Source organism: Papaver somniferum, chromosome 5, assembly GCF_003573695.1.
Source record: "Papaver somniferum cultivar HN1 chromosome 5, ASM357369v1, whole genome shotgun sequence".
In the NCBI taxonomy this organism is placed as follows: domain Eukaryota; kingdom Viridiplantae; phylum Streptophyta; class Magnoliopsida; order Ranunculales; family Papaveraceae; genus Papaver; species Papaver somniferum.
Window position 1 is genome coordinate 5,241,379 of NC_039362.1, and position 6,075 is coordinate 5,247,453.

Consider the following 6,075-nt stretch of genomic DNA (forward strand, 5'->3'; position numbering starts at 1 on the left):
GATTGATTGCATGTTTATACGATTCTCGGTAGAACTTTACTGTAAAATAGTGCTCAACATAATTGTAAGGATCTTCTCCATTCACCATGATGCAACGGACAGCATGGGCACACGGGAAACCGTCAATACGCCAACGGTTGCAAGAACATGTTCTTCTTTTCAAATCGACAGTCTGTGTTAATGAAGCATGAACTTCAAACACATATTCCGACGACTTGGTGACTTGGTAGTTACATCCATGCATCTTGTTGTCGTGGAGTAGAGCTTCATATTCTGGACATAGAGTTTGACGCCATTTCATTAAGTTAGCAGAGTCCTCACGACGTTTACACATTTGGTCCATTAGCTTCACCCTGATCTCATCAACCATGATGGCTATAGGCTTCTCTCTCTCTTCAACGACCGAACCATTGAAACTCTCAGCAATATTTGAACACAACCTACCATATCGTCGACCCTTGAAGAAAAAACTTGCCCATTTATCAAGAGGAGCTCTACTTAGATAGTCTTGTAACTTCTGATTTTGAACCTTCCTCAACTTATCCCAATTCTCTGAAAATTCTTTATGACTAGAAGCATACGCACATTTCTTAAACAGTCCCAATACATATTTGTTATAAACTTTGCAACTCTTTGGTAAGCATGTATTGATATTGCATTCCATATGCCAGTAGCACCAACCATGAAAAGCCTCAGGAAAAACAATAGGAATTTGTGTTACCAATCCAATACCTCGATCACTCACAAAAGTAAGCTTTGGTCGCAAAGGAGAAAGGACTTTCTTCAAATTATCCAAAAACCATTTCCAGTTCGCTTCATTCTCCGATGAAACCACACCATAAGCAAGAGGGAAGATTTTTGTAACATGAACAGAAAGCATAACACAAGCATAAGATGGGATGAAAACCAAACATAAAAAATGATGAAACCAACATAAAAAAATGATGAAACCAACATAAAAAAATGATAAAAACCTTACCATCATTTCCGGTTAGACCTGTTGCTGCCATCATATGACCAAGGTACTTGCTTTTCAAGTGAGCCGCATCAACGAATAATACAGGACGACAGAAATTGAATCCACGACTACAAGCTTCAAAACAGATAAACATCCTCTGAAATTTATGGGTCCCTTCTTCAACTTCCAAAACCACGTGAGAACCAGGATTGGTTTCAATCAACTTGTTTTTATACCAGTTCAAGAACATAAAAGATTTCTCGTTCTCTCCCCATGAAGTATTCAGTGCATGCTTCTTACCTGCTTATGCATAATAACGACTAATGTCAAAGCCGGAGTCTCTCGTAAAAGATTCCATAATATGCTTAGTTTTCTTATTAGGATCCTGTTTAATTTCATCAATAATCAAGCTACTAACTAATTTCTTCGATATCCGTGGCATGTTAACAAATCCACCAACACAAGTATGCTGATTATTTAGTTCCTTGATAATAAAAGGACTTCCTACAACACCATCAACAGACACAGCATATAAATGCCAGTCACATTTCTCCTCTTTGTTCTTATTAGCACAACGTGCACCAATCCTCAACTTCTCATTCCTATATACCATGTATTCATAACCAGCTGCTGCGTGATACTTCTGTAAATCACAACGAATTTGTTCAACACCTCCGGGAAACAAATGTTCAACTCCTTGAAAGAGATGTAACCAGTGAGCAGACTTCAACGGTTCCTTAATTTTATCTGGAACATCATAATCAATACGTGGCTTCTCAAAAGGTATAATTCCAGAACTTTGTGGCTGGTCATCAAAAGCTATAATTCCTGAACTTATTGAACCAGAAATCTCAGTTTTATGACTAACGAGTAACTCCATAATCCCTTCTTTATTATACATACTAAATAGAGCCAAACATTGAAGATCAAAATCAGAATGAATGACCTTTTGCTGATCATCAACCATGTGAAAAATTTCCATAGAAGGAGGAGAGAATTCACACCAACTTGAGCATATACTAGTCTTCAAATTAGCAAAAGACTCTTGGAGGCCAATACGAAGAGTTAAACAATCTTCTTTGTGACATACAAGTGCGAGAACAGAATCCATAATCTACAGAACAAAATGATGAAACCAAAAACAGTTTCACCATATGTGAATATCAACAACAATTTTTTTTTTTTGAAAAACAGTTCCAAAGAGATGGAATCCTTCATAAGAACATCAACACAAACATAAAAAAACATATGCTAACATCAATTCAGTTTATTCGACAAGAGTGACTAGCAAATTCACACAAACAAAATCAAAAATCAACACAAAAAAGAGAATTGAATACCTGAAAAGTTGATTGATTCTTTGAAGACGAAGATGATCAACACGAAGTTGATTGATTGTTCAGCTGGATTCTTCAATTCGAGATTCAATTTCAACTTGAAAAGCGGAAATATGATTTCAGCTAAACTGAATTGCAACCAGATCTCGAATAACGAATTGAATTCTTCTCTTCTTCGAACAACTACGTTTATCTTCTCTTCTTCGAACAACTGAATTGGATTCTTCTACGTATCTCGAATAAACAGATCTCAAAACTTGTAGCTTCTCCTCCGGTTCTTCAATCAAACAAACCTAAATTGCTCTCTCAATTTTTGAATTGAAATTGGGAGAAGATGATGACGAATCTTTGAATTGAAACGAAAAAAATGAAGAAAACTAGGAAAGAAGAATCACACTTTCATCTGATATGTTCGGTTCAGAGAGGAAATTTTTTTCTTTCTTGTTTCCGCCAAACTTTCCTTTGAAAGTGTTTTTATATGCGGAAGGTTAATTTTGGAATTTAGAAATCAAATAAAAACTGAATTTTAAAATTTTTATTTGAATTGGGGTTTTTGTCCCAGTTTTGTTTGAAACGGTTTTTATTTGTTAAAAATAAAATGACCGGTTTTTTCTTATCACTAGTTTGTTCACCTAGGGATTTTGTCACTAGTTTTGAATACAATATAACTTTGGGACGTTTATGAAACTTTTTGGATTTGCCCTCCTCATTTCTTTATTTTTGTATTTGCCCACCTCATTTCTTTAAACCGGAATTAATTTCCACTTTGAGTGCGGAAATATCGAACTGGCTGGTTCCACGTCATTAGCAAGTAGACGTCCCTTTCTAGCTTTGAAAGAGAAAACAAAACAAAAGTCTCTATTAAATAACTTTTAGCAAACATCAGAGCCGATTCACAAACTTTGCTAGAAGGGGTACCACATTGTTTGGGGCTATGCCAGTCCAGTGCATATGAATGCCTTGTCTTATATAGAGAACTTGGTGCGCCCCAAACAAATTAGCACAACCCATGAGTATCTCACGCCAGTAAATATTTTAACTTTTGGGAGCCTATTCATTTTGCTGAAACGGGTAATTATATCATGTTTCAAGGGTCAAGGTTTGTCAAATAGTGCATGTGAGCTGGTAAAATGTGTGTGATAAGAAATGATTTGTTTTCTTATTTTATTTTATTTTATTTTTAAATTTTTTTAAACATTCTCGTTAGAATTGGAACCACAAAGGTTTGGTTGGAAGTTGAACAACAATCCGAGCTTCAATCCAGATAATTATACTTTTTTCAATATTTTTCTTATTATTATTGATTAATAAACTGATGAGCTAAATTACTTGGAAAATAAGAAAACATTTTGTTTGTACTAAGATAAAATTGTCACATATTGGGACAGAATGTTGTTTGGACCAGCATTTAGCTATCATCCGGCCAGTGGATGCAGCCCTCCAGTCTTCCAAGTATTCCATGAAGTCAATCGTTGGTGAATGGTCAAAGTCATCTACCGGTTAATGGTCAATGTCAACATCGAGTGGCCAATACCAAGTTCACCGGCCAAGTCCTCCAACCAGATTGCTATCCATGCTGCTATCCAGTCTTCAATTCAATATTTCCAGCCATGTCGCCATCCCATTATGCATGTTAACTAGTTAACCAAGTCTGTCAGGAAGTCTTTCCAGTCAAAGCTCGACAGTCGCAGTCAAAATGCAACCAACAACGAAAAGTCAACCCATCAGAGGAAGTCAAGTACCGCTAGTCAAATCCGCTAGTTCATGACAGTTTAGCCTGTTCCCATATCTGATTCCAGAATCTGCCAGGAAAGTTCTAGAAGTTTCTAGACTGCTTGTTAACCAGGTCGTTGCGGAGGAAGTTCTGAAACATTCAAGATGTCTTGCTAGCCAAGTTACTTGTATATGAAGTTTATCTTGAAATTATGGTTTAACCCATATATTCAAATGTAAAAATAGAGGTGTTAGAGCATTGCTCGGTTGAACCCACCAAGTGTTGGTATGTCAAGTTTGGTTGTCAGAGTTTAGTATCAAAACTCAATTAGAGTAGCTTAATTAAATGTACTAGAGTCAACTTCGTTTAGGTTAAAGTAGAAAGTCTAGAATTGTTGAGACATACAAGTATTACTCTGAAGATCGTGAAGACGTATCGACTACAATGAAGACATCATCCTTCCGCTCGAGGTTGGTGATACTGACTTGACTTATTTCCATCCCTATCGTTACTTTTAAGTCGTTTAAGATCGAAGATATAACATGCGAGGTTATATTTAACACTCTTGTATTAGACTTGGTCAATTTATTATGATAAAATGTCAAGGAAGAATATTTAATTACGAAGTATAATGTTTATGTTTTGAACTTTTTGAATGCGACATCGACATAATCTATGAAACTCAATACTTGATTGAGTATTGGATATAGGTGAGATTTCATCCTAGCAAGCTATGTTTGATTACATATGTTTAAAGGAAGTACATATACGAAACCTGTTTCGTAATCAAAAGGAAACCAATAGGCGTCTTGGTCCAGTTTTCTATGAAGATCTATTAAATGACTAATTCAAACCTAGGTAAGAACTTTGGTAAAAACGAGCTTAAGTTATGTTGAGAGTCTTAGTAGAACCGAACTTTACCTATATTGAGATACGTGGTAGAACCGATCCTAGCTTTTGTTGGGTTTCTTGGTAGAACCGATTGTTACCTATATTGGGACTCATGGTAGAACCGATCCTAGCTTATGTTAGGAGTCATGGTAGAACCGATACCTACCTATATTTAGAGATTTAGTAGAAACGATCCTAACCTATGTTAAGGTCATGGTTGAACCAGTCCCAAGAGCAAAACCGATTTCCAACATTCGTATATTACTTATGGTTTTGTGTGACTTTGGAACTAGAGTTTGCTAAATAGGAAAGTTCAGATGTCGACATAATTTGAACATGTATTTAATTCTTATCTTTTGTTTTTCAAAGATATTTGTTAATACTCAAGGTGATCCCAAACCGGGATATAGAGAATATTTTAATTAAGATTTTCGATTATATGTTTTTGATTTTCCAGCAATCAAAATATATCTCTTGGAGAATTATATTAGTTAAGTGCTAAACTAGTATTAGATATTTTTTAAAGAGAGATTTCGGAATTACATGTTGGATATTAGTTGGAAATATGAAAACCGAAATTAGGTACTTGTTGTGTATCTTGAGATTTTTTTTCGATTTTGGAATTTCCTTGTTGTCAAAACAACCTTGGTCTATTAATAGTTGAGTTTGCATTTCTTGCAAACTATCCTAAGAGCCAGGCAAACTTCATTTGTGTTGTTTTTGGTGGAGCCGTCTATCTGGAGAGGAAAGTATCCTAATTAGGCGAAATCTCTTATGACCGCTCATTTAAAGACTTTTGTGGGATCAAGAAGCTCTACTTGTACCATTGGTGGAAACTAGATAATTGCATTGTTATTTTAGTTTTCGATTATTGATTTGATTGACAAACGGTTGTTGAAACTTTGATTGCACTAAGTTTGATTATTATTGAGAGACTTCTCTTCTAACATAAGGGTCAATCAAACTAGATCAAAGTATTAACGAGATATTTAGAATTGTTTTTAGATCTAAATACAACTTGTGATCATCCATTGTTAACATACTTCGTTCAGTGTGTGGTCGATCATAAGTGGATTCAAGTTTATGTTGTGCAGGTACAGAAAAAGGCAATTGGAGATTTGAAGAGAAAAATATATTTGTTAATTGGTTTTTGTATATCGTGATTTGTGCATACA